This window comes from Sminthopsis crassicaudata, chromosome 2, assembly GCF_048593235.1.
Source record: "Sminthopsis crassicaudata isolate SCR6 chromosome 2, ASM4859323v1, whole genome shotgun sequence".
NCBI lineage: Eukaryota > Metazoa > Chordata > Mammalia > Dasyuromorphia > Dasyuridae > Sminthopsis > Sminthopsis crassicaudata.
Genome location: NC_133618.1, coordinates 336,354,900 through 336,365,639, shown reverse-complemented (window position 1 = coordinate 336,365,639; position 10,740 = coordinate 336,354,900).

The window sequence follows — 10,740 nt, the reverse complement described above, 5'->3', positions numbered from 1 at the left end:
ATATATCTGATGCAGTCCTGCTGCTCTGATCTGTTCTTTTTCAGCTCAGGTCATTTGTATAAGTTTTCTATACAATTGATACAAAACAAATTTCCAAAACATTGATAAACAGATAATATCATGAAAGTTAGCTCATAATTTTACCTATCACCAATATTCATCACCTGTACCACCTATCTATAACTACAGACAGAAATCAGAAGCCAATAAGATGTGTTCAAATACAAAAATGAATTCATATAAAGTTGACAGTTCTATCTAAGGTTAAAAATTCTGGAATGGGTACATAAATATATTGAATAACAGTTTAAAGTAATCTCAGTTAAAGTTTAAAGAAATGCATATATTATTTACAATAAAATTATCAAATGAACAGACTCCTTAGCAAAAGTATGTTATATGTCCTACAGTCTATCCCTTTCCTTAACACAAAATAGACAATTAATTATCCCTATAGCATTGAAAAATTAAAGGAGCCAGCAATTGAGCCAAAGTCCTCTCTCTCTTGATAATACATTATAGAAAGATGGTTTGATGACAAAATGGGGAGAGCTGTGGACTTGGAGTCAGGAAGACTGAAAATCCAGCCTCAGATGCTAAGTAGATGTAATCCTGGCAAGTCAATTCCTTACCCAGCAATATGTAGCTAGTATATCTGTATCTTACTATATAAACACACTAAATCGGCTGTCCAGAGGCGTTCTAACTTCAGAGTGTGCTTTCTACTCACTGTACAGCACAGCCTGGAAGTTGATGACTTTGCCATAAGCAGATGCCAACTTCATAGGCCTTGGCCACAAGGAAGAGCCAGCCTTGAGCTCCTGGGGTGGTGGTGGCCAAGATGGTGAGTCTGTTGGGTCTCTTTAAGGCTGAATTTAAGTCCCGCAGAGAGAAATGATTACTTCTTCCTTTCCTGAATGGCCATTCTGTCTGCCACCTGCTGCATTTGATTTGCATCTCCTTGTTGATGGGCAATTGGCTGGTATCATTCCATGACACATTGAACCAGATTTTTTTTTTTTTGGCAAGAGTAGCTGACTCTGAAAATTACCAGCACTAATTTTTCCTCATTTTTTTTTTAGTTCCATCCTTTTTTAAAGAATCCACATGGCAAAGGGGATAAAGAGTGGACCTCAAAATCAGAAAGACCTAGAAGTCTTGCCTTTGAACATACTGGCTATTTGCCCCTGGACAAGTCTCCTAACTCTGCCTTAATAAAGTCTTCAAGATCAGAAGTATGAAACTCTCCTCCTACAATACTCCAAGGTGCAGCAGCAGGGGCAAGATTAAAATGTAATTCCTATCTGATTTGAATGTGCTTATATTAATAAAAATCTAAATTAATACATAAATGTATCATATAAAATATACAATATATAAGCATATATTTGTATAATATAAACATGTGCATAAATAAATATATGAATGTGTATATAAACATATTAAAATATTAAATTAATAAAAATATAAATGCATATATTTTCTAAGTTAATAGGGAGCTTGTAGGGATCTTTATGGACAATTTAGTGGCTCCTCTATTTGACACCATTGTCTACATGATAATGAAAGACATGCATTAGTAGAGGGAGTTTCCATATTTGGGTGTTCCTTATACCAATAGGTCCAGTCTCTATCCCTAATCTCTTTATAGAATATGCTGACTTTTATCTGTGCTCCTCAAAGGGCCTCCATCTCCCTAATTCTCTAGCTCCTCGTAGCTATGAGAGCCCCTCCCAAGGCACAGCTATACTGTAGCAGCATTTCAGGACCAGGCAACTTGGTTTCTAGCAATCTGAGTTAGCTGCCCTCTGGGACAATAGGCGAAGGCCCCACAGAGAGCTGTGATTTTTAATTTATCCACATGCTCTAACTCACCAGCTCCCCCTGCTTAGTATCTAGTCATAAGACTCAGCTGAAGTCCTCAGGGCCTCCAGACCTCCTCCCCTTCCACTGGGTTGAGGATGAAGGCCGGCTGATTCCTTTCCATGACCTTGTTTTCTCAAGAGTGGCAGGGAAAATTCTTTGGTCGTTACACACAAACATGTAGCATGGCAAATTGGCTCAGTGATGCAAAGCCATTAAAGAGCCAAAGTCCTCTCTCTCTTGATAATACATTATAGAAAGGTGGTTTGGTAGCAAAATGGGTAGAGCTCTGGACTTGGAGTCAGGAAGACATGAAAATCCAGGCAAGTCAATTCACCTCTATCTGCCTTTGTTTACCCATCTGTAAAATGGGGATGATATTTCCTAGAGCTGTTGTGAGGATCAAATGAGAAAACATGTACATATATACATATCTATGCATATATAAGGAAGATTTGATGTCCTAAACTTTTTTTTTACACAGAGTGATTCCTGCATGAAAGAAGCACATAAATCCTATTTGGCCAACTCTTTAAATGACTTGATTTCAAACTCATTCATTAAAATGGGCCAAAATTCCACCCCCTTTTCTAAGGGAACCCATCAAGGATTATGATATTTATATTCTCTGACTTGGCAGAAAATTTTTAAAAATCTCTGATCTGTGTTCTGACAGTTGAGAACTCGAAAGCAATCCATCAGCTCCCCCTGACTATCTGAAGAGCCTATTAACCTAAATGCTAAGTTCTTATTCCAAACTATAAAAAAGACTATAAATTAAAAGAAATGAAAATTTCTCTCTCCTCAAAAGAACCACATTTCCCTCCAATGATTAGGATAGTGAGGAGTCAGGATGCTATGAAGCTTTCTAGTTTCTCTCTAAATTCTCTCACATGGTGACCTTGTGATCTCCCATAGGTTTAAAGATCACTTCTATGCTGAGGATTCCTGTATCTATGCACTCAGCATGCATTCTCTCTCCTGTGTCACGAAGTTATGGATATTTCCAATTGGATGATCCATAGAAGAATATCTCAAGTTCATCATGTCCAAAACAGAATTTATTATCTTCTCTACAAACCTACCTCTTGTTCAAACTTATTTTCACTAAAAGATATCACTTATTTCACTTAAGGATCCCATCATCCTGCCAGTTCCCTAGACTTGTCCCCAATACATTCTCCTTCCCCCTGCTAATCCAATCAATTGCCAGATCTTGCCATCTCTATCTTCATACCTGTCAAATCTATTTTCTTCAAATTATATGTTTAACCTATATTGGATTTCTTGCAGTCTTGGGGAGTGGGAAAAGAAGGCAAAACATTTGGAACACAAGGTTTTGCAAAGGTGAATGTCAACAATTAACTTTCAAAAAATTACCTTTCTATGTATTTGGAAAAATAAAATACTATTTTAAAAAACCCTATTCCCTTCAAACTACACACACAGACACCACCTTAGGTCAAGTCTCATTTGGACTATTGAAAATACTGTCAAGCTGATCTTGTTCTTTCTACTTCAGTCTATTCTCCATATAATGACAAAGTGATTTTTGTTGACCATGTCACTTTCCTCAATAGGCTCCAGGGCTCCTTATTGCTTCTAGGATAAAATATAAACTCCTTTATTTGGCTTTGAAGCCTTCTACAACCTTTTTATTTATCACCTCCTCCCTATATTCTGTTATTATTCAATTGTTTTAGTCATGTCTGATTGATTCTACAGGACCCTAGTTGGCGTTTTTGTGATAAAGATACAGAATTGGCTCGCCATTTCCTTCTCCAGCTCATTTTATAGATAAAGAAACTGAGGCAAACAGAGTTAAGTGATTGGCCAGGATCACAAAGCTAGTGAGTATCTGAGACCACATTGAACTCAGGAAAATAACTTCCTGAGTTTCTTTCTGCTTTGCCGTTTACTCTCTTCTCTCCCATTTCTCCTTTTCCCCCTCCTAGTTTCTGTCCTCTGCAGTCTAGGTAAACTGACTTTCTTAGCCAGTGTGGCCCTTATAAGTGCCTAATAATTAAAGTGATTTGCCTAAGGTCACAGAGCTAGTTAACTGACACTTGATTTGGACTTAGGAAGATGAGTACTCTTGATTCCAGGCCTACCACTTTATCCACTGAGTCATCTAGCTGCCCACTTAGTACATAGAAAGTACATAAATATTTGGGCATATAAGAAGATGTGTCTGTCCTCTCTGTCTCTGTCTCTCTTACTGTGTTTCTCTGTCTCCCTCCTTCCTCCTTCTTTTTTCTTTTTTTTCCCTCCTTTCCTCTCTTCTCTCTCATTTTCCCCTTTTCTTTACTCCTCTCTTCCCTTGCCTCTACCCTCATCTCCCTTGTTTCCTCTCTATTTCCCCTCTCTCCTCTCTTTTTTTCTTTCACACCCCCTTTCCCCCCACCTCTCTCTTTCACTGTGAATGCTGAGATGTCCTTTGTTAAGTGTCCCAAGAAGATAGGATAGACTTTCCCTTTAATATTTGTCTAGTTATGCTTTGGACTTAACAGCTGGTTTATGCAAGTCAGTTGGAGATTATCTGTGGGATAGCAGTTGCCATGAGACTTTTAAGTATGTGGGAACCATTTTCTTTTTGGATTTTTAAGAAAAAGGGAAATTCATACCTTTTGACCTAGTGATCCCACAGCAGGGCATATACCCCATGGAGATCAAAGAAAGATCTCATACATATCAAAATATTTATAGCATCTTTTTGTGGTAGTAAAGAAAAGAAAATGCCAAACTGAAAACAATGTAGGTTCCCATCAACTGAGGAATGGATAAACAAATTGTGGTACAATGAATGTAATGGAATACTCTCACTCCCTAAGAAAGGACAAGAACTGATTCAGAAAAAAAAAGTGGGGGAGGGAAATGTGCAAATTGAATCAGAGCTGAGTAAGCAGTGATAGGGTCTACACAGTGACTGAGGAAATGTAAATAAAAATAAGACAACAGGAGTCTTGGACTAATTTCAGTGACCAATCTGGGTCTTGGAAAACAGATGATGAATAGAAGATTATTGGTAGAGAATGCTGCCAAATATCCATTTTGGCCGTCATTTTTTCTTTACTATTTTCTTTGGAGAGGAGTCATGGTGTGTATATGGGAGGGAGATGTTGAAGGAAGGATGAGAAAGTAGAATTTGATAGACTAGAATGGGCTTTGGGGAACAAAAAATTAAAAGGCTGTTGTTTGTTTTCTCCTTACTCCCCACACCAAATAGGATGTAAACTATTTGCAGTCAGAGTCAAAAGAATCTATTAAAAAATATCTATATTTGCTCTGAATTTGTAATGGTGAAAAACTGGAAATAACCTTAATAAAACAACACAGACATATTTGAAATGTGACAAAGTAAATATATTGTTATTGTTCTTATTTTGCTAAAATCTGTATTAAAACCTGGAATCAGGAAGACCTGATGTCAAATTTAACTTCAGACACTAATTGTGTGATTCTGGACAGATTACTTAAATTTCAGTTTGCCTCAGTTTTCTTATCTGTAAAATGAGGATAGTAATAATAATAACACCTACCTCATGGGATTATTGTGAAGATCAAATGAGGTGATAATTATAAAGTCCTTAGCATGGTGCTCAGCATATAATATGTACTATATATATATATTTTAGTTATTATTAATAATCAAAATGTAAAAGCTTTCCACTTTAGGATCTGGATATATACTTAATCTTTGACTTGATTATATATTGATGCTTTTTTTGGAGTATTTATATGAAGGATCTGTGATTCATTGATGTGGGAACTTTTTTCAATCAACCTCAGCCTCTTAGAGATCATACTGCTAATGAGTACAGATTTAAACTCATTTCTTCCTGAACCCAAGTACTCTAAATATCATATACCACACCATCTCTCATATTTTTTTTGGTTGTACCTATAAAAATTTTTGGAGGCAATCAGGGTTAAGTGACTTGCCCAGAGTCATACAGCTAGTAAATGTTTCAGACTTCATTTGAACTCAGGTCCTCTTGATTCCAGGGTTAGTGCTCTATCTACTAGGGCTAGCTGACCTAATATTTGTTTTTTGTTCTAATAATAGCTTTTTATTTTCAAAATACATGCAAAGATAGTTTTCAGCTTTCATCTTTGCAAAGCCTTGTGTTCCAAATTTTTCTTCTTCCCTTCCCTCCACTTCCTTCCCCTAGTAATCCAATATAGGTTAAACATGTGCAGTTCTTCTAAACATATTTCCACATTTATCATGCTGCACATGAAAAATCAGATCAAAAAGGAAAAAAAGAAGAAAAAATACTAAGCAAACAACAACAAAAAAATGAAAATGCTATGTTGTGATCCACATTCAATCCCCATAGTCCTTTTTTCTGGGTGCAAATGGCTTTCCTCATTATAAGTCTATTGGAATTGGCCTAAATGACTTCATTCCAACTTTTTTTTAAAACAACAAATTGTATACTCTTGGATAAACCATTTGTCTTATCTCACTTAGAAGTGGTACTTTCCCAACTGGAAATTCTTCTTTACATTGAATGACCTCAATATCTGGAGGCCCTATTCTTGCCCCGTTTAGCTTAATCTCTGGAAAGTATCTAGCCATGATTTTCCTAGATCCTAAGAATGCTGAATAGGCAGAAACTTAGAGTTACATCATCACAGATGAGACATTTATTTTCAGAGCAAGTTTAATATTTGGAAATAGACATGGTGGCCTTTGAGATTAGGTGGTAGATCGGTAATAAGAGAGATGGGATGAAAGTTAAAACTCTCATCTCTAAGGACTGAGGCCATCTTATTATTTGTCTTGCTACTTGTCTGCTTCACCACATCAGTAATAGCCCTCTTTGGACCATACCCCCCCAGTTCCTGAATAGAGTAAATCCTCTTGATTTTAGACCTCTCTCTCTTTGGGACTGTTAACTCAATGAGTGAATAAGTGATAGCCAGTTTATCTACTCTATTATATCTGGATTTTTTTAAAGAACAATTTATATAATAGTAGAGAATTCATTTGTAAATTTATCTGGGCCTATTTTTGAAAAGGAGTAAAAAAAAAAAACAAAACCTTGAGTTAACTGATCACATTTAAGTTCTTTTTCTGAGATAGGGTTGTTTAAATTCTCTATTTCTTATCCTAATTTATCTCATCCTTAATATTTATATAAATACTCATACTTGGGGGCATCTAGGTGGCGCAGTGGGTAGAGCACCAGCCTTGAATTCAGGAGGACCAGAGTTTAAATGTGATCTCAGACACTTAACACTTCCTAGCTGTGTGACCCTGGGCAAGTCACTATCCCAGCCTAAATAAATAAATAAATAAACAAACAAACAAATCAATCAATAAATAAATAAATAAATGAATACTCATACTTTTATCAGTTTTGTTGGCCTTTAATTTGAAAATGTAATTTTAAAAAATGTCCTTTTTTGTCTTCATCTATTATGAATTTTCTTTTTAGCAGTTGTGTTTTTCTCTCAATCAAATAAGCTAACTTTTTTTCTTTTTCATTAGTTTTTTTAAAGTCCTTGTTTTGCTTATCAATCCAAATTTTTATTGACATGCAATTGGGATATTTAAAAAAAACTCTTAAACTTTAAAAAACAAATTTTTGTTTTAGAATTTATCATACTTTTGATTTTCAGAGTTTCTATTTTGAATTTTGGTTTAGTTTTTAAAAATTTGTTGCTTTTTTAGGTTTTTTTTTTTTTAAATTGCTTGCTCTATTCTTTGATACATTCTTTCTTTTGTTAATGAAAGTGTTTACAGATTCAAAATTTCCCTTAAGAATTGTTCTGGCTGCATCCCAAAAGTTCTGGTATGTTCTCTAACTTGTTGCCATTTTGTTTAATAAAATTATCTCTCATTTCTCTAACTTATTCTTTGACTAACACATCTTTTAGGATTATATTACTTAGTAGTTTCCATTTCCGTTTGATGCCTTTCTTCAAATGCTTCTTATTGCTGAAAATTTTAATTATGCTATTTTCAATGAAGTATATGTTTAATAGTCTTAACATAGGATCAATTTGTTTGTAAAGGTGCCAGGAAAAACTGAGAAATAACATATTCCATCATTATACTCTTGTATCTAACATTTTTTAAATTCTATTTAGGATTTTAATTTTTTTGTTGCATAAGAAAATAGAGTTCCATTCTACTCCATGCCCCTCCCCCCTTCAATTAACAAAATGTTCTATGTTCTCTCACCTTTATCAGGTGAGAATGCTTTGAGATATAGAAACAATCAATCAATTAATGCACATAGTATGTAAACAAGATTTTCTACACCTTTAGATGAGACTTTCTTTGTTTGGGTTAAGAATGAAAAAAGCAGAGTTGTTTAACCAAACAAATAAACACTGCAGAAGAATTTCAGCAGTTCCCTAGTCCAAAGAAGTTTAGTGCAGTGGTACAAAATTTTAGTTCAGGAATTGAAGATTACAGTTTTAGCTCAGCCCCCAGAGGACACTTTGTTGGTAGGAGAAAATAGTTTATCTTTCTTTCATTTTCCATTTATCCTCCCTCTCTCTCTCTCACCCCCACTGAACTGCTTGATTTAATCCCCTAAGTATCTGTTTTCCTCCCTTGTAAAATTATACTCAGTTTTGCTGGATAAATTATTCTTGGTTGTAAGATTTTTTTTTTCAAATTTTGATGTGGTATACCCTAAGAATCCCTTTCCTTATTTTAAAAAAAAAATTCTTTCCGTTATCATAGCTCCAGCAAGTGATCCTAACTGTGGTTCCTAGGTCCTTGAACTCTTTCTTTCTGATTCTAAATTTTTTTTTTCTTTGACCTAGAAGCTCTGGATTTTGTCTATGGCATTTCTGAGTATTTCAATTTAAGGTGTCTTTAAGGTGGTGAACAATGGATTCTATTTTTAATTTGCTCTATAATTATAATAGACCTTGGAAATTTTCTTTAATGATTTCTTGACATATGGCACCCAAGTTTTCTTTGTTTGATCATGGTTGTCAGGGAACTGAACTTGGCTGGAACCTTCCATATTGCTGGAAGTTTAGCTCACTGTGTCTAATTGGCTCCAGATCTGATCATCCTTCATATTTCATATAACTTTCTTCCTCACTCATCTTACCATTGCCCTGTTCTCAATTCCCTTTTATACATTTTTTCTGGCCATAGTAACTAAATTAATACTAACATTGTTTCTGGAAAGGGTATTAATCAACTCTCCTTTTGAGCAAATCATTTCTGTGACTGTCTAGACTAAAATTTTCTTCCCTGGGTACCACTCTCTTGTACACTATTGTTTTCTCCTATTAGAATGTAAGCTCCTTGAGGGGAAGAACTGCTTCACTTTTGAATTTGTATTTCCAGAAGTTTTCACATAGTAAATATTTATTAGATGCTTTTTTCTTTCATTTATTTATTCATTTACCTATTTATTGTTAAAATGAGCTTAAATTACAGCCTTAGCTTTCATTAAAAATTAAGCAGAATGGACCATAAGAAAAAAAAATGAATATGAAGAATTTTAAAATGCATGGCAAGATTTATATGAACTTATGCAGAGTAAAGAGAAATCAAGATAACAATGTAAGATATGACTTCAACCAAGAAATGGAAAGGGGAAAAATTAGATCTGAAACAGAATGCTTTTTAATTCTATTGACCAATGTTGATTCAGAAAAAGAATAGAGAAAATGTACCTCCTTTCCTTCTTTAATAAAGTGGGGGATTATAAATATAGAACATTGTATATGCTGTTATTGATATCTTGGTTTGTTGTACTGTATTGTTTCCCTCTCATTTAGAAAAAAATTTGTTCCTATTGATAGCTCTCTAAATTGGGGAAAGGGGAAGAAATATTAGTGATATAAACAATATCAATTACTTTTTAATTTTTCCCTGGTTATACATGTACATTCATTTTTTTAAAAAAATCACTTATGAATCATGGTGGTAGAGAAAAATCAGAACAAAAGAAAAACAATGAGAGAAAAAAACCATAAGAAAAAAATGAACATAGCAGGTATTGAATTATATTCAGTGTCCATAATTCTCTTTCTGGATGCAGATGGCATTTTCCATTCAAAGTATAATAGGATTTTCTTGAATCACTGAACCTCTGAGAAGAACCAAGTTTTTCATAGTTGATCATCACACAATCTTGCTATTATTGTATATGATACATTTCTGGTTCTACTTTTTTTTGCTCAGCATTAGTTTGTGTAAATCTTTCCAGACATTTCTAAAATTCCCTTGCTTATCATTTTTATAGGACAATAATATTCAATTACTTTCATATACTATAACTTATTCAGCCACTCCCCAATTGATAGATATAGGCTCATTTCCCAATTCTTTGTTACCATAAAAAGAGCTTCTGGAAACATTTTTGTATATGTGGGTCCTTTCCTCTCTTTTATTTCTTTGGGATACAGGTCCAGTAGAGACACTGCTGGATCAAAAGGTATACACAGTTTTATAGCCCTTTGGGCATAGTTCCAAATTGCTCTCCAGAAATAGTTGGATCATTTCACACCTCCATCAACAATGCATTAAGGGTTCCAGTTTTCCCATATCCCCTCCAACATTTATAGTTTTTTTCTATCATCTTAGCCAATTTAAGAAGTGTGAGATGGTACCTCAGAGTTGTCTTAATTTGTATTTGTCTGATTAATAGTGATTTAGAACATTTTTTTCATATGACTATAGATGGCTTTAATTTCTTCACCTGAAAACTGTTCATATCCTTTGACTATTTATCTATTGAGGAATGACTTGTTCAATTACTTTTTAAAAAAGAAAGTACATGAGTCTTGCTCTTCCAGCAACTAAATAAAAACTTACTCTTTGGGAAGTACTTTGAGATTCTTAAAGGAAAAAAAAATGAAGCAGAGGAGATTCTCTCTCTTGATTTTGACCTA